This window comes from Drosophila bipectinata, chromosome 3R, assembly GCF_030179905.1.
Source record: "Drosophila bipectinata strain 14024-0381.07 chromosome 3R, DbipHiC1v2, whole genome shotgun sequence".
NCBI classification, from domain to species: domain Eukaryota; kingdom Metazoa; phylum Arthropoda; class Insecta; order Diptera; family Drosophilidae; genus Drosophila; species Drosophila bipectinata.
This window is the reverse complement of record NC_091739.1, coordinates 16,082,491-16,100,950: the sequence shown is the minus strand read 5'-3', so window position 1 is coordinate 16,100,950 and position 18,460 is coordinate 16,082,491. Positions and strand designations below refer to the sequence as shown.

The 18,460-nt window shown below is 43.6% G+C and overlaps 1 protein-coding gene across 4 annotated transcripts in view; it reads right to left on the bottom strand.

Moving 5' to 3' along the window:
• Window positions 1-18,460, bottom strand: part of SKIP (Shal K[+] channel interacting protein) — a 143,424-nt gene that overhangs the window by 122,996 nt on the left and 1,968 nt on the right. For all 4 annotated transcript variants that reach the window (XR_011443012.1, XM_070280664.1, XM_070280665.1 and 1 more), the window contains exon 2: window positions 8,049-8,083. The gene's annotated coding sequence lies outside the window, so the exon portion shown is untranslated. The remainder of the gene's footprint in view (window positions 1-8,048; window positions 8,084-18,460) is intronic.

Below are 18,460 nucleotides of genomic sequence, written 5' to 3'. Positions count from 1 at the left end.
AATCAGAAGAAGGGATCTATTTTAATATTTTTATTCCCCCATTTCTGCTGCCTTATTTTTTCCAGTGCAACTCCTTGGATTGCTCCTTCAGCGGCTGCTGCTCCTGCATCATTAGCAATTGTGGGCAGGCCAAGGCGTGGGGCATGGGAAATACTTGCTATAAATGCATGCAACATTAAGTAGAACGCATTTTTTCCTGCAACCAAGCAGCATCTGCAACCTGATGACGCCACACGCCACTTCACTTGGCTGCCTTGCGCCGCTGTTGCTGCCACTTATTGTTGATGTTGCTGCTGCTGCTTCTGCTGTTGCTGATGCTGCACTGTTGCACTGTTGCTGAGCTACGGTGTTGCTGTTGTGCCTTTTCACAGCTCAACGCTTGCGCACATTTCGGGGAGCCTGAGAAAGGGTTCCGTCGTCTTGGCGTTTTTTTTCAGGGCCTTGTGTGCCTTGCGCCGTTTGCTTTATTTCTTTCCGAGAATCTTGACGGCTATTAAGGAACAAACAGCAGCAGCAGGAGCAAAAGTCAGGCCTGCAACAGCAGCCAGCACCAGTAGAAAAGAACCGAAAAAAAAAAATGTAAAATAAAATTATTATTTTCTTTTCGTGCTCATAATTTGTGCTGCCACTCCCACTCCCGTCTCAGCTGCTGCTTTGGCCTCAATTAGTAAAAGACTTTTCCTCATTACACTTTTAGCCCTGGGCTTAGCTTTTCCCGTTCGCAGTAGTTTCCTTCTTTTTTCCCAGCAGTAAATTAAGTTACTGCTTTATGTTGCATATTAGTGGCAGACATTGGAGCAGCAAAGTCCAAAAGTGATTAAAACGGAAAAGGTCGTATCCTTTGGGAGGCGGGCGCATCTATTAAATATTGAGATTATTGCCCAAGTAATTGACGTTTAGGAGGGAAGCCTTTATTCTTCTTTTTTTTAACTATTAGTAGTTATTATTACTTTTTCAGGATTTAGCCATTCCCGAGGCAATCCACATTAGTCTTGGCAATCGAGATTTAATGCGGTCTTAACCATCAGTTAATTTTATTATATACCATGATTCATGCCCTGCATATTCGCCTTTTTATGACTCGGCCAGGATTACTTTGCTCCATACTCCAGATTTTGTTGTATTATTTATTGAAGATTTATTTTATTTAGCCCGCTGACGTATCAACCGCCAAGCATTTGCGGCCATTTAGTTGCGATAAAAACCAAATTTATGCAGCCAAGTCTGCTCATGGATGGTATATGGCATGAAAAAATGCACCCATCACACCCAGAGAGAAGGGTAAATAAAAAATTCTATTTTCTCAGGCAATAAAAATGTCAACGACGTCGCCGCAGACCAAATGGCAATTGCAGCCGCCGCTATAACCCTCGTTTTCTTTTTTTTTTTTTGCTTTTTCAATTCCTCTAGTGATTTATGCATTTCGCATGCAAAACGCTAATCAGTGGACCTCTTCTTCCCACTCGAGAAACCCAATAAAAGAAAGGAGTTCAGTATAGTCCCGGCATCAGCATCGGCAATAAAAGTCGGAACCCGAGATCTGAGTAATGCGAAACTCAAATAGCGTTTAGCCAAAGATGACTAATGTGTTTGGACGATGTCCGAAGTGGCCAAGTGAGTTCCCGATTCTTTTTGTTGAGTGTTGAGATGGATGGAAAGTGATTCGAGTACTGGTTTCCAAAACTCCCCTTTTGATACAATTTTTACCCCCATTTCGAGGGTTGCTATTCAGATGGCCAAACTTGTTGAAATACGCGCATATGCCGAGCATAATTACGACGAAAAAATATTGTAAATTTGTAACTTTTGGAAAGTGCTTCAATAAGTAATGAGAGGCTGCACGGGTTAATGGGGAAATCGGAGTGGATTTCGGCAGTTGAAGTGCCTTATTTGGGCAAGGCCATTTTGGGATTTTTCCTCAACAAGTCCATGTTCCATATTAAAAACAAGCCATCAGAATGCTTTCTTGTATTTCACCAATTAATTTGATTTGCATTTGGCCATGGCTCTAGCTCTTATTATTTTACCTTTATGGTCCAAAGACAGGACTTTAGTGGGCATCTGCTCGATAATTGATAATAACCAAGAGATGAATTATATTCTCAGTCATTAAGACGGCAGCTCTGTCAGACAAGACAAGGCAACCGCAATTTTCAATTATATGCCATTGGATTTGTGTGAATTTGTGAGCAATAATGCGAAATGCTTTGGTTTTAAATTCAAGAAACATTCCAGCAGCACACAGAGCACTGTCTAATAGGCTTCCTTTCACCTTTTGAGGCATTCATGAACGAAGCGAATGCAATTAAAACCAGGAGAAGACACCGTCTGGACAGACAGCTTCAAATCACTTGCCATTCAAAGTCCTTGTATCCGTACCGATTTTCCCTCACTTGACCACAAAATTAATTAACTAAAATATGCCAAGAAGTGCAAGTGGCAGGGTCGGAGAGAGAGAGGTTTAAGTCATGGCCCAACCAAGACTACAAGGAGCAACAACTGCGGCAAATGTCACTTTGCAGGACCTTCTAGAACAGGAATATACAGTCCTGTACCTTTACCAATAAAGTCAAACATTTTGAACGGTTTCAAGTGGCAACATACTTTAGTTCCCTTCTAGTTTATTGTTCTATTGGTTGGACATAATACCCCAACTTTTTCCACACTGTACCACATAGCGGTGGGCATAGCTGGAAGAGCGGCTTAGTTATTGTCCATAGGCCAAAATGTTCATGTCCTGATGCCACAATTAACTAAAAGCGCGCATCAAATTACAAACAACGAGCCACACACAGCAACAAAAACCACTGCACGAGTCCCTGGCAACAGCACCAAAAACAAGGAGTGACAAGGACATTAGCCGGAAGCAACAACTGCTGGAAATGTGTGAGTGTGTATATGCGGGGCTGGACATTATTGTTATTTCAATGGAAACTCGAATTGCTTGTAGATTTGCTGGCAACAGCTGTGCATTTGCCGAGCCATTTCTGTCTGGGCTGCAATTTATGTATCCTTTTGGCTTACAAGGATCCGAGAATGTCTGAATATGGTCAGCTATCCCAGCCATCCCCACCATACACACTCCACATCCAGTGCATTGTCTTCGGGGTAAGAGCCAAAAGCAGCCAACTACGCCCCTCATTGTAAGCTACTTAAGATTTTGCACAGATTGTTCCTCATATAGGACGGAGAGTATCTGCATGCCAGAGTAGACGCGCAAATTGAGTGTGAGTTTTCCATAGATAATCTTTACAAGCAATTTAAAGCCGGACAAGTGCTAATATAACCACGGCGAGCCAGATAGCCAGTGATGGTTCAGATAGTCAGGTTCAGATACAGATACTCAGGTACTCGGCTACTCAACTATTCAGGTATTGAAGTACCTAGGTGCCGGCACAGATACAGAAGTCGAGAGGAGCCCGTATCACGTGCGATCAACTAATTAAAGCAACAAAACCCTCTAAACCGGAAACCTCCCATTAGCCCCCAAAGAACAAAAGTCGGTAGAAAAATGAAGTTGGTATGGTTGGAGTGGGGGGGAAAATCCCGGGGAAAACTGGGTAAAAGTTGCACTTGACTGATTACCTTTGCCTCAGTGTAGCTTCGGCCTCTCCTTCTTGCAACATTAATGAGCAGGAAGCGTTCTCCAGCACAACATACTAAGAGATTCAATTATGAATGAGTTTTAAATTACAGTTACGGTCATGGAAAGTCCAAGTGTCTGCCTCATGCAACCAAATTCCGTTCGATGGTGGTGTGTCAAAAGTCCAAATGGAAACCCTTTTCCTTCTAAATAATACATTGCATAATGAGTTGTTATTACCGATTGGTTAGAATATTTGGAACTAAACTTTGAAAAGGTGTCGGAAAAATGAACTTTAATTTTACGAAATTTTTTAGAATTAGTTTAATGGAAAGCTCTCAACTTTCTAATAGTTTCAAATCCAGTCTAGGAGGGAGAACAAGACCATCTTCACATTCCACAGAGGCGGCCAAAAGGGCGTGCCACAAAAAAGGGGAAAAGTGCAGTCAACGCCACGACACGATGAAGGAGACAAAGAGCCGCTCTGAAAAGTCGGATTGGAAAATCTCTCTTCAGCCAGGCTTCAGCTCTCTTCAGCCAGAAGCCAAAGAAGCCAGCTGGGAGGGGGCTGGGAGCTGGGAAACTCAACTCGAGTTAGCTGAACTGAACTAACCGAGCTGAAACGAAATGACTCAGAGAAATCCGAAGGCCTGGATGCCTGGCATGCGTAGATAAATTGAGTTGAATGGAGCGCTACTGATTGGACTTACTACCTGTCCATGTCGATGTCGATGTCGGTGTCGAGGTCCAATAGCTTCCGTCTCTTTCACATTTTCAATTATGGTTAATCATGCAAATGTTTGTCGCCTGTGAAAATGTTTTACATAATGCATAGTGAATGCTTCCATTCAGAGTGGAGACTCTGTCCAGCGACCATACATGAATAATTGTCTTTTTGTGTGTCCATCTTACACAGCTGCCACCTACCTTTGTGCCCCGAATCGTCCTTCGGTCGAGGGACATATGATGAGCTGGCTCTGGGCTCTGGGTTCTCCGTTTCTCAGGTAAGCCGAGCAATTTTTGCTGCCTGATTTCACAACTCCGACACTAGAGTGTCAGGTTGTGGCACTATCCAATCCCTCCCTTTGCTTCGTTTTGGGATTAGAAAACAACCCCGAAACGTGTCACATTATGCCGAGACCAAGACGAGGTTGAGAGGGTATATCCTGTCCCTCCTGCAACCGATTTCGGTTTTGGGATTAAGCCTCAGAGCTTGTGCCTTTATTGAACCAATGCGAAATTCCCGCAAAAGTAACCGACCGAACGTCCATTCTACATGTTGCAGCAATCAAAGGGGATTTTCCGGAGGAGGAACAAAGTAATTTGAAAGTGTTTAGGAAAATGATCTTTCGGAATCCTCAGGAAATGAGCAAGAGATGCCTTTGCATCTGCCATTCAGTTTGGGACAAAGGTTTGTTGTCACTTAATTCCAAACCTATTTGCAAATGATTATGTTGAAATATGTCATGGGTTAGGCTTAACTCTGGTGGTCTTTAAATACCTCAAGCAGACTATAATCCAGGTTATAGTCTTCCACAAAGGTCTATCCCTGAATCATGACATGAAATTCTAAGTTCGTGCCAACTAATGTATTCGAGGTAATTTATCAACTTTTAATCAAATACATTTTCCGTGCATATGTGTGCTTAAATGGAAGATGTTCCAGCTTGTATAATATATGCCCGGTTCTCATGCCATTACGTGTTACGCATCTGCCACCCCTGAAAAAATGGCAGGGCAACTACCCCGCCACGCATCCGGCTCCTAAGCATGGCTGATCCTTTACAGTTTTTACATGCATTCCCATGCGTATTCCACAGGACTATATGGGTGTATGTATGTGTGTGCCATTTGGTCATAAATTCAAAAAGCTGGCCCAGCTTAAATTTTGGTTTTTCAATTTTTGAATGCCAGACCTCTGACAACCCTCGGATTCGTGCCCCAGCCCCCGACCCGACCCCATTTACGGGCCATTCGACCACCAGCATCTCGCATAGTTGTGCGTGCAACTGTAAAACGTGTGTGTTCCAGGACCTGGACCAGAGCCAGGACCAGCGGCCAATGTCCTGTGGCCCCCCTTCCACAAAAACCATGAGATTTCATTTAATTAAAGCATTTCGACTGGGGTTTTCGGATTTCGAGTTGACGCCATATGTGCGTTGAATATATTAAATATACAAACACAATCCTTGCCTAAACAAATATGCTAGATTGGCCTCAGCGACAGGGAAAAAACTGAGTGCAGCTTAAGAAAGGTTAAACAAAGGTTAAGCTGTGGCAGAAAGGTTCAAGCCTTGCGTCCCGAAAGCCAACTCATCAAAGTTATTTAGTTAAAATTAGTGCCTGTCGAGGATGTCTCCCCAATATGCCAAAGCAAACAAGACGACGACGACGACGCAGAATCATCGAATAGCTCCGGGCCCTCCAGAGCCTTCCAAAGGACACGAAAACGAAAATCGAGGTCTGAGGGACATCGGGGGACAATGTCGTGCTGCTGACAAGTGCGATGACAACGTCAAAGGCTCTCTGGGCTGGAGCTGGAGCTGGAGATGTAGTTGGAACTCTGGCTTCTGCTTTTACTGCATGCCAGCCATGCTCGACTAGCTGCGAGGCACCTTTGGGAAAAAAGACGCTCATCTGGAAAATCAACTTCGACTTTTGGGCCACCCAAGCAACTTTTATCCAAGCAAGGAGCAACAGCAGCAGCATCAACGAACCGCAAATCATAAAATAAACTCTTTAATTACGCCTCACGACTTGCCGAGGCAGACACGCAACAACCCGGGCCACAGCCAAATGGAAAATTATGCAAAATGCAACAGCAGCAGCATCAACGGAGGTTGTTGCCACAACAGCAACATCAACCAGCAGCAGCAGCACTGGGAGCAACTTCCGAAAATGTGAGCAAAATTATAAAATCTTTGGCACGACAATGCTGACGACGACAAAACTGCAAATTACCAAATTATAAGAGCAACAAAGAGGGATATGCACTTGGAGAACCAACATATTTACTAACTTTAAGAGGATAATAATGAGTATAGAGAGTATAGAACCCGGTTTCAATCATAGTTATCCAAACGCCACGTAGAGGGTCTTTAAAGAACGAAAATCCTGTCAAAATCAATGACGCCCCATACCCAAGTGGTTCCAAATGCACTTGGACGCTCGCACTCAGCACGACACCCTGGACAGGAGGCGGAGGAGGGTCAGGGGAAAACCAACCAACCCCCTGCTGTAAACAACCTGTCCCTGCCCCACCTCACTCCTGCCAGCGAGCTTGGCACCCACTCGATTATCACCGAAAAACGATTGACCTCACGAATTCGTAATTAATTTTCACAAAAGTTTTCCATTCGAAGACAAACTTCAAACAAAAGGTAGTATCTGTGTGTGTGTGTATCTATGTGGATGTGGATTGGTTCAGTTCGGTTTTTGGGATTGCTTTTGGCTCTAACCCCCGCCCCCTACGCTCCCTTTCCCGATCCCGACACAATGTTTAAACATTTGAGCGCACACATCTCTGTGGGGGGCAAAGTGAATGCTGTTTCCCTGCTCATCTGCTCCCCCAAGCTCCATGGTGCTGGGTGCCCCGTACCACGTTCCGTTGAATCAGTTGCACCTCCACCTCCGGGGCCTCTTTCACCTTGTTGCTGGTTGCTTAGTCTGCTAGTTGTGTGTGTCGCTTAAGTGCTGAAACAATGTTCCGAGTTGTAAGTGCAACAAAAGCAACAGAGCAACATGCTGGCAAACGAAGCCAAACTGAAAACTGAACCGAACTGAGTTGAACTGAACTGAAACCCGAAGTGCACCAAAAATAAAGTGTGTAAAAATGAGCAACTTTTTCAAGTGGGAAGCAACTATGTGGCATGCACCAAGCTGACTATGGGCGACAATGACTAGCAGATTTCGTCGCCAGTACACAGAGAGAAAAGGGGATAATCGTTTCGAGAGAAATGCTCCAACATGCAAGGTAATTATTTCGATTGAATGACATTTTCCTATGAAAGTAGTATTTAATATTTATAAACTTTTTTGCAGGACTAGCAAGATGCAACATTTTCACTGCAGCTCCAAGCCATGCCCCACCACCACCAGGAGGGGGGAGTGAGTGTATGTGTGTGTGCACAATTTTCAAACTGGCAGCGTAAAGTGCACAAATTGCAATTGTAGCTGGGGCGCGGGAATCAGGACAAGGCACCCTGGAACAGGACAGTTGGGGTCGGGATGGTGGGATGGTGGGAGTGTGTGGAGGCGTCGTCAGCGATGGTAGGCCCAGACCAGACATGGTGGGCTCTTCAGCTGCAGCAGAAGAAGCAACAAAACTGCATCCAGCGCCCAAAAGAAGTACTCCCCAGTACAGTGAGCACTTGACGTTGCTGCCAACAGACATTAATTATACAGCTTAAGAGAATAACCAACAAATGGAAAGAATTTGGAAAGAATCCTCCATGAAAGAACTTACCTATTATGTTAAAAGCTCCATGTCCAAAGATGCAACTGGAATTAAATAAAGGATCATATTAATTTATATACTTAAAATGAAGTTTAGTTTTAATTTTTTTTGTTAACTATCCCAACCCTATGGCTAAGGCTCTTTCATTGACACTCTGATATAATTGCAAGCTCAGCTAGAAACTCCAAGAAAGGGTACGAGATACAGGACATCTTGCGGTCAGCTCGGCTGGCAAAAGTTTCAGTTCGGGCCGTCTGGCAAACAGTTTACAACTTCTGGTCAGTTGTCCAGGGTGCTCAAGCATTAAATGACGTTGCACAAAGTGACGTTTCTGCTCTTAAAGGTGCAAAAACCTAAAGTGGAGCGCGTTCCTCCAGCCAGGAACTACAAAGTGCCATAAAAAGTGCGGAGAACAAGGTGTTGTTCTCGGGCGTCGCAGAATTCATTTTTTGGAGGCGATGTCATCGCAGTGTCTTTGTTGTGTGACTTGTAACTTTGGGCCGGTTGTCTGGGCCACTCATTCACAATTTCGCTCTCTGAAGTTTAATTTCAGCGCTTGACTTGGAAAGTTTCCTGTATGTATGCTGGAGTGCTGGGGTGCTCGAGTGACAGACCAAAGTCACAGCTTAAGCTTAAGTCGGAGTCACAGAAGGCTTGAACTGTGGAACTGTAGAAACTCCACACAAATTGCTGCAAAGTTTTTTGGCATTCAAGTGTTTTAATGTCTCACGAGTTGGTGGTTGTCGCAGTTGCCAGATACATGTGAGCTGCTAGCCTACTCGCAGCAATGAATTAATCAAAGAGCAGCTGCAGTTGCAAGTTGTTTGCGTGGCATTAAGTACCTGGTGGAGGAGGATGAGGTGGGAGAGGCGCAGGTGGGACAAAACCGCAAGGCGGTGGCGCCGCTAGACAAATTCAACTTAATCAATTTAAAGTGCTCGCCGCAAAGTCAACAGTTCAAACTAACCGCAGGGCAGGTGGGGGCAGGCAGGCAGGCTGTCAGCCTGCAAAGCAAGTCAACAAGGCTAAAATATATAATGCGCTTCCTCGCCCCCCCGTTTTGGCCCTGGGTTATTAGGCAAATTGTTGGCACAAACACACACTGGCCCACCACACTCGCCCACAGCAGGTTGTCCAGCGCTGACCAACAAGTGACCAACAAGTCTACCCCCTGCAGTCCTTGCCAGCGACAAAGTATCCCTTACACTTTTTTCTTCAGCCACACACACTCACCTAGAACACAACTCCTTTAGTCCCCTTGTTTACCCACGTGTATTTGTGTTTGCTCTGCTGTCAACATTGGAAAATTATGAAAATTAATATGAAAATTGTTGCTATTTACGGCTAGTTGGCTTGTGTGTGCGTGCCTCCTCGTGCTGGGTTTCAAGTGGGGCATTGTTGGTTTTAGATTTAATTACTTGAGTCAACTTGAGCCTTAATTTGATTGAGTATTATGTGACATCGAGCCCTCTCCGCCGCGAGGGGTATAATTGATACCCATCCAGGCAATCAGGACCTCACGCACCGGAAGGGGTTCCGTCCTTGCCTTTTTTTTCTCTCTATAGAAAACAAAGCCCAAAAGTAGCCTGCGGATGCAATCGATTGAGAAGTGCCCTACCCAATGCACAAACGCACACACTCCTCGACATTTGCATCTTTGACAGCTCTATTGTTGTCGATTCTCCTCTATTTGCATTCAGAAACGCACACAAAACTGCATAAAAAGCAAGGGGAACGCATCGATCTGAAAGGGGAGGGTTCTAGAAAGGCAGGAGGTCACTTGTATACATAAACCATAACATAAAGGTGTGCTAACGATTGTTTAAACTGCCTCCATATGTTAGTTTTATTGAAGAATAGACTAATTATTAAATCCTTGCCCAGAAACTAAACCTAAGCCCCATGAAAGTCATAATTCCCGATTCGAAATTCTAAAGGCATTCATACCGAAAGAAGCCCAATAAACTCGTAATTTCTAAGCCATTTAGAGCTCATCCCTTGTCAATTCTCTGTGATGGCGCTCCAGGGCACTTAAAGGCAGATTATGCATGTCAAGTGGAAGCCCACACTTCAAAATCAATTAGTAGGAGCTTTTTTTAGGAGCATGTGGGCCTATATAATGCTCGATTATAATGACAATTGACGGCTGCAATAAAACCAAATTGCCCAGCCAGCTGACTAACAGGCCGGGCTTAGGTTAGATGAGCTGAAAAGTCGGGTTAACTCCCAACAAGCCCAACTCTCCATTTATTTTCCACCATAATTTATACAATGCATTTATGAGCCACGCTTGGACAGAGTCAGAGACAGAGACAGTTTTTATGGCAATTTTATTTCCTGTAGGCAAATAAAGCTGCTCCCTGCCCCCAAACTGCCCCCCACATGTGAGTGGCATTCGAAACTTCAACTTCATTATCGCGTTATCGCGGCTGCCGTTCCGTTGGGCTGAGCATTATCGTGATTGCCGTAGTAAATGTTTTTTATTTATTATTATTTACAAATGCATTAAACACAATATTTAATTGCATCATAAAAAGCGACCGTCTGTCTCGTTCAGCTATCCCCTCCAAAATCAATAGAATTTGAACTGTGGGCAGTAGTTCTTCGATAATTAAAAATTAACATTAAAATAGGTATAAAAAAAAAAGGTAAAAGTTCTTAAGAGTAGTAAGATGAAGAAATATTTTACAATATTTTGTATCCTATAGATTTCTTATTTTTCCAAATATTTTCATTTGTTTTATATTTTTAAGATATTCTACTACTCTGTGTATTTTTAGCTGGAGTGTCCACTGTGCCTGGTTTTAGGAACTCTGCCCTGGTGGTGTCTATTTACATTTGTCCCTGTTTGTTTGCCCAGTGCTGCAATGCTTATCGCAAATGCCTTTCCTATATGCGTGTGATATTTTTATGAGTTCTTTCGAACCTTTTCCCCTCCATCCACCTGGAATTTTTTTCTAGTTTCGATTTCGGTTGCCTCTGCCCCTGATGTATTGTTTTCTGTTTGCTGTTCACAGTTTTTCGTTATTATTTACACAATTGACCCTTTCACACCCCGAATACTCATTGAACTCCATCAGCAGCAGCAACAGCAGATATTGCTCACGTACAGGCCCCACTCGAAAGTCTGGCCGTTTGGAGTTCAAGTTTTGGGCTCAACTGTAAATAGTCATAAATGTTTTGTTTATGTTTACAATTTAGCTGCTGTTGCTGTTGCTGTTGGTATTGCAGTTGTTGCAGTTGCTGCTCCGGCTACGACTCCGTGTTCCTGTTGCTAGTTCGTGACTTCTCTAATGTTGTTGACGTGGTTGTTGCAACATGCTTCCGCGGCCCAAAGATTTCTGAATTGGTAATGGAGCATGTGCAGTTCAGTGAGGTGAGCTGCATTTTATTGCTATCTAAATCGCTGACTCCGAGCCATGTATGTAAACTCCGGTCCACAGGCCAGGTCTAGTCTGGTCGGTCGAGCTTTCTCCCGATTTTTATTTGCTTTTAATTTGACTTGAAACGGGGCTTAAATGTCAGGAGTTGTTTTAATCCGCATGGAGAACTCTGAAAGCTCTGCCACCGCTTTGTTGTGTTATTAATGTATTCAATTAAGTAACGGTGCAGCAATTAAACTCATTATGCACATGTCTGAGGGGACAAGGGGAAATGCAATCCACTAAACACTATTATTACTAGTGGCCGGCACTAAACAAAAACTCCAATCGGGCCACATTAAAAGCATCATTAAATAAATTATGGGCCTGGCCCGCAGCAATAATAATGAAATGGAGAACAAAAAAAATATCCAATAAATCTAACATGAACTTAGTTGTGTAAACAAAGCTTACAAATTGTGTAAATGTTGAAAAAAAGAAGTCAAAAATAGTTAAGCCTAATGAAAGCCATAAATAATACACAAGTTTAGAGGTTAGACTAATGAAGCTAGAAGCTAAAAATAATATAGGGAGTAGTACCACCTGCTTTTGACATTTAATTATCAATTAGTCATGCCACATCCTTCCTGTTGTTGCCACTAGCTAATAAATATTTTAATTAATTTACATTGTAGTGCATTTTTTGGCCAATTCTTGTGCTGCCAGCTGTCAGTCACTCAGCCTCGAATTTCAGGAAGAACTATAATTTATGCAAAACTATCCGCGTTCGAAAAGTCTCGGCGAGAGAAGCGTGAATTTATTTATAATTTATATGGCAATTAAAAACTAATATTGTCAACTCCCACGCTCTCAAACATGCCATACATACATTGCTGCAATTCAATTGTAAATTTATGCAAATTTTTAATTTCGTTTGCGGCGATGAGCGGGTGGACTGTTGGCTTTGACAAATATTTGTAGTCTGTTTTGTAGTTTTTGGATTTTTGTTTTTATTGCCCGACGACAGCACATGGCTCGCTATGGGCATAAATTAAATAATTAAGTTAATTGTACACACGGGCAATGAGATTTTAATTATTTAATTCGAAACTCAAAACTCTGCATAAGTTTATGCTAAATCGTATTTTGTTTTTCGATTGCGGCTCAAACTGACTCATCGGGTGGATGATTAATGATTTTTAAAATGCTGCTCATGACTTAGATAAACCACAACCGAGTGATTTAGTTCGCTGCTTGGTCTCGGCTCCTTTGTTTCTATTTCTGTTTGCATAATTAATGTCGCTCGCATTTGTTACAAGTCTTTTTGGCTATTTGTCTTGCTCTCGGATTAATTTTCCCAGAGATCTAATTTGGTCTTAAGTCTTAAGGCAACTTTCGATAATGACATTGAGCTTGTCCGGGATTATCGGCCGAATCTGGATCATCGAATATTAGCTTGGAATTGGGAGTCTCTACTGTATTCCATTGATGGAAAGGTGTGAAAACGAAATCATTCAAGTGAAACAGTCGTAAAAAATGATGTTCAGCTACCATCTCCAAAAGGTTGTTTGTCATAAAATGCCCAGCGTGGGTGTGACTTCTATGGGTCTTCTAATTAATACAAACACTTTTGGGAACTAACACCAGAAGACACACCGCTAGAAGCAGTAGGAAGGGGTGTTTGGCATTTCCTGTAATTTGTCGAGCGAGGAAATTGCCGGCTTCGGGTTAGCCACTCTCTCTCTTCTTTATTTTTGGGCTTGTTGCATATTAATTTAAATATAATTATGATAATTTTTATTGTCAAGCCGGCGAGAAGAAGTGAAGTCTTTTTGCCACATGCTTCGACCGGAATTTTTGGAGTGCCCTGGGCAAACAACCCTTTTGCCAGTTACTGGGGACCTGGACTACCATCAAAAAGGATTAGTTATTGAGTTATTTTCACAACTAAAGTAACGACAGGCAGCAGGAAGAAGGCGAACGAACCCAAACCCTAACAACTGACGCAGTTCACTGAACACTTACACTTTGAAAAAGAGTCTCTAACGAGTTATCATCCAAAATATATCATTCAGAATATATTTTTTCCGGTGCAAGAACATCTTGTGACTGACATTTGTGCGTCAAATTAAGTGAACTCTTTTTTTTTCCTCCTGAAGAGGAGGATCCGCTGGAGAAGGAGGAGCACATGGTCAAGTCGGGCTTCCTGCCTGCCAGCCTGCTTCTTCCTCGATCCCTGAGTGACTGTGACTGTTGTTGTCTTCGGCCTGTCCCCTGCATTGCGTAAACTATAATTAATAACAAAACATGTTATGGTTATGGCTGCCGTTCCTCGACTTTTTAGCTCTGCCTCTGCCACTTCTTTTGTATGCCAGAAAATTGTTTCTTATGCCCCGAGCCCAAGGCATGAGGCCACAATTCAGGCCAGACAGCCACAAAAGCGGTTCTCGGTTCTCGGATCTTTGGGTTTCTTTTTTTTTTTTTTTGAGGCTGAGACTGCGACTCTGGAGAGAGATCCCGGGCTGCACAACATATGTTATGCATTTTTTAGTTTCTTCGGCATTCAAAAAATTATGTAGCATTTAATTAGCGCATAATTGCAGCCGAAGAGGCGGCATCCAGGGCATAGGCCTCATCAATTTCAATCTTGGCGCGATGAAAAATCGTTGGCTTTGTAATACCGAACAGAATTATGGAGGTTTCTCAAATTTAATAAGAAGATTAGGATTATTTTCAAGGAGAAACTTTGGCTTCTAATTAAAATGGCATGAGTTCAGGTCCTTTGACAAAAGCCCAACCCACTAGAAACCTCCAAAAAAATAAAAAACCAAACTGCCTCCTGTCAAAATGTCTGCGGAACTCTGTGGATTCAGCTTTATGTGTGTGTCATTGTCTAAGGATGCAATTGCCTGTTGGGACGACGACGCACAGAAGTACAAGTTCAAAAGCAGTCAACAGCTCAGCTAGCCTGGCTACGGCGCGTCATCCTCTTCTGTGCCACATCATCATCATCCGTATTGCCGTACCCAGCCGTATCCTTGGAGTAGCAGCAGCAGGAGCTGTAGTTCCTTGTGGCTTGGCAAATACTCAACAAACCATGAAAGTAAATAAATGTTTTGCAACGTTGCAGAAATAAAATGCAATTTAAGTCACACAAAAATGGCTAACAACGGCAGCGGTAGTGGCAGTGGCAGTGGCAGCAACAAAAAGTATCTGGAACGTTGCAACGTTCACCAAGGATTCTGGAAAGTCCTGGCCTGCACGCGATGCCTCTTCCATTTTGATTTATTTATTATTTTTTTTAATTTTTTGTGGCAATGCTCCTTTTGGCGCTGGAAGTTAAAGTAACCGGCAAAGCGTTCCGGGGGCTTCGAACTTTGCATTTTATTTGTGTTTTTCTTTTTTGCTTTTGTTTTTGTGTTTGTTTTTTTTTTCGTTTTTGGACAAAGAAAAGTGAAATGTTTTTTTGGGGGGGATTGGGATTGGGAATTGCTTTGGATTTGGAGGAGTTCGCTGGGGGAGTCTGCCAGGACGAGGTTGCAATTGCATTTCCATAGACATTCGCAGCCACAAAAAATGGAAAACGCTTTAAAATAATTACATGAGAGAGTCACCGGCTATGAATCACCAACTGGCATCATTCACTGTCGAAATGAAGGTTTGGGATTAGGATGCAGGGTCTTTGGGAGACGATCTTATCAATCGAGTGAAGCGCAACTAATTGGGCTGAGTGCAGAGCACTTTCTTTGTCTCTAAGAAGGTTACTTCTAAGAAGATCTTTCTTCTTTTTTGAAAGATACTTATCACCAAGCCACCTGTCAACCTAACCGAGAGCTCTGTTAACTCCGTTTCGAGAGTACCGGGTATGAACTATTCCACTGGAAGTTTTAATTAAACTGGAAAGGCAGGAAAGGTGCTGATACGAGAGCCCTTTTCCCTCTTCAATCAGCCATATCCATTACATGCCGGCTGCCCCAAGCTGTGAATGATTTAAGTGATTCGGTGCGCCTATTGTATTACTCCCCTCCCCTCCCCCACACCCCTCTCTACTCAGTGCAATGCCTACAGAACTGCAATAAAACAAAAACAAAAATAAAAACAAAAACAAAAAAACAAGAATCAAAACAAAAACAAAAATGATGAAAAAACAACACAAACATCAAGAAGAAGAAGAGGAAAAGTGCAGCAGCAAATGCCAGACGTAACGGAACAATAATTAAAGCAATGGCAAAAACAACAAAAACAACAACAACAAGTCGAACACAAAATAAACAAAACCAACAACCAACAACAACAACAACAGGAAGAGGAACAAGAGCAGCCAAAGGAAGAAGCAAAAATGCAGCAGTCTCCTCTCCCTCTCCCCCTCTCGATTTGTTTTTGTAAAAAATGCGGGTCCTTGGATCCTGTACCACCCTCCCCTCCCCAGGCAGAGTATGTACTCCTCCTGGTAGGCTGTAGATACACACGATTTCTGAAGGGATGCAGAGATGCCTCCCGAAAAGGGTTGCAAGATGCAGTCCAAGGTCTGCATGACTCCATGAACCGATGGGTATATTGGCTTTGGAGATGGTTGGTGAAATCTTATATAATAGTAGGGTTGTCAGGGTCATCAACTACGAGAAGATTTGAATTCCCGCTGTTTACCATGTTCCGAGTCATAAAAATCCAGGAATTCCCAGGTCGTGGCTTGTTCTTTGGTTGTCATTGATGCTCTTGATTTGTTGTTGTTGTTTTTTTGAGCCGCCAGAGACCAGGAGATGGCCAGGGGCAGGGCATGGGGCTGGGGCAGGGGCAGGAGAAGGAAAATCAGTGCAAAGGCGACGTCGCTGGGTGTCGTTTGCAGACAACTTGAAAAACATGGAAACGCGAGGGCCCCGACTGCAGGCACCGCCCCCTTGGACACTCCTCGGAGTACACATAGTGCTCCTCCTGCTCCTCCTCTTTGGCTCCTATTGACAGTCACGTCAGTTAAGCTGCTAGGGAACACACACGCAGCCCCGAGAGAGAGGGAGCACAGATAGAGATAGATGGGGACACACACAGTGAGAGATTTCCCAGACAAGCAGGTGGCAAAGGCTTGGGGCGGCTTGGTTATGGAATCATGAGGCCAACATCATGAGCCATGAGCCGTCCTCTCGGTAATTGCTGCCCGGGCCATGCAAATTCTGGTTGCGTGTCTTGGATGCTGGATGCACTGCACTGGCCTCGAATTATGTTGTTCTTCTCGGGAATTGGGTTTGGTGGTCCACCCTGTGCCCCCACTGCGCTACGATTTCAATTAGTGGAAGCTCTTCTCTCTAAACTGAATAAAATGGTTAGTAATATAAATTGTGAAAGCTACTAGACTCTCTTCTCCAGCTTCCATAAAAATGTCTTTCACTTTTATGGATCGAAAGGCAAACAGTACTACTGGGTAGTTGGACTTCCTGGGCCTCCAGGCTTCCAAAGCTTTAAACAAATTTATTTATAACTTAAATTAAATAACTCTGAGAGCTAGTCCAGCAATTTGCTGGATTTAGTAACCCCCCTAGAGAAGTAGAAGCCTTCTCCGGAATTGCAATTACCGGGGAGGAGTGCAGCGAGGAGGAGAACAGCGCCAGCCAGTTGACTTGCAATTTCGAGATGCACCAGCAGCGAAATCATCGAGGTTGTGCCACCATCCCCATCATCATCATTATCATCATCATCGCTGCTGCCGTCATCAAAGGAATCATCATTAACAAGTTGGAGAAATCGAGATGGGCTTTACGACTAGGGGATACCCAATATTCAAATTTCAAGAAAATATAATTTAGGATGCAGTTCATCCAATAAACCTGGAAGACAATATACCTTAGGGAGTCCAAAAAAAGGACCAGGTAATAAAACCTCTCGCGCTGGCCTCCACTATATCCATTACAACCCGAAGAACAGTCCTGAGCTTCCCGCAGGATGGCAGAAAGAGTCGGAGGAGGAGGCCATGTAGAGCAGAGGGCCGAGGATGGGCCCGAGTATATATAGTTGGCCCTGCGGCTGGCCGGGCTGGCCAAGTTTGCGAGAAAATCGATTTCAGCGGCCTTTTGGATGCGAGTGTCCAGGTTGAGGTCCGGGTCCCAGTCACAGTCACAGTCCCCAGTCCACACAGTACACAGTTCCAATGCCCAATGCCCATTTCCACACCCATTCCATATCCCAGTTCGGGGAGTTCTTCCAGTCCTGTTCTGTTCGTTATACAGTGGGGAAAATCCAGAGGGTGTTCTTCAGATATATGGGGATATATATCTATATATATATATATATAGTTGATAGTTCCAGCCATGATTATAAAATCAGTTTGAAAATAAAGTATCAAGTTTCACCTTTAAGATTAAACATCTCTCTTAAAGTCCCCATGTTTTCGCAACCTCCAACCAGATAACTTTGAGATTCAGATAAAGTATCTTTAATTCGTGATTTATATCTTCGATTTGTGAGATTCATTTTGGCCAGTGTCCGTCAGTCTGTTTGTTTGTTTGTTTGTTTGTCGCTTTTAATGCTGAGCGGAGCTTGGCGGAGGCGACTCTTGACTGATTTTTATGCTTTTGGCCCAATTGCCCTGCAGTAGCTGCAACAGCCCTCATCGACCGGTTCTGGTCTCCGGCTTACTCCAGCTCTCCTCCCTTCCCTGCCTGTGAGGTCCAGTCCAGTCCCTGCTCCTTCCCTCCAGTGGGTACCACCCATTAGCGGCCCTTTGTTTGACTTGCAGTTGCAATATAAGGTCATTCCTCTGCTCTTGTTCTTGCCGGTGTTGCTTGTTGTTGTTGTTTGTTGCTTGTTGTTGTTGTTGCTGTTGCTGTTGCACGCTTTTCGTTTCGTTTGATGGCTGCCCGCACGCGGCCTTTTGTTAGTTTTTCCCCCACCCGGAGATGCAAGTTCGCTTTTTTCTTCCATTATTATTATGGTTTTTTTTAATGTAGAACCCTTCCAGTGGAGCATTGGTGGAATCAGCAGAATCTCGCAGTCTAATCACTTCATTACTTCAGACTCTCCCCCATCTTTGGCCATGTTAACACGTTTCTTCTGCTCCCCAGGTTGGGG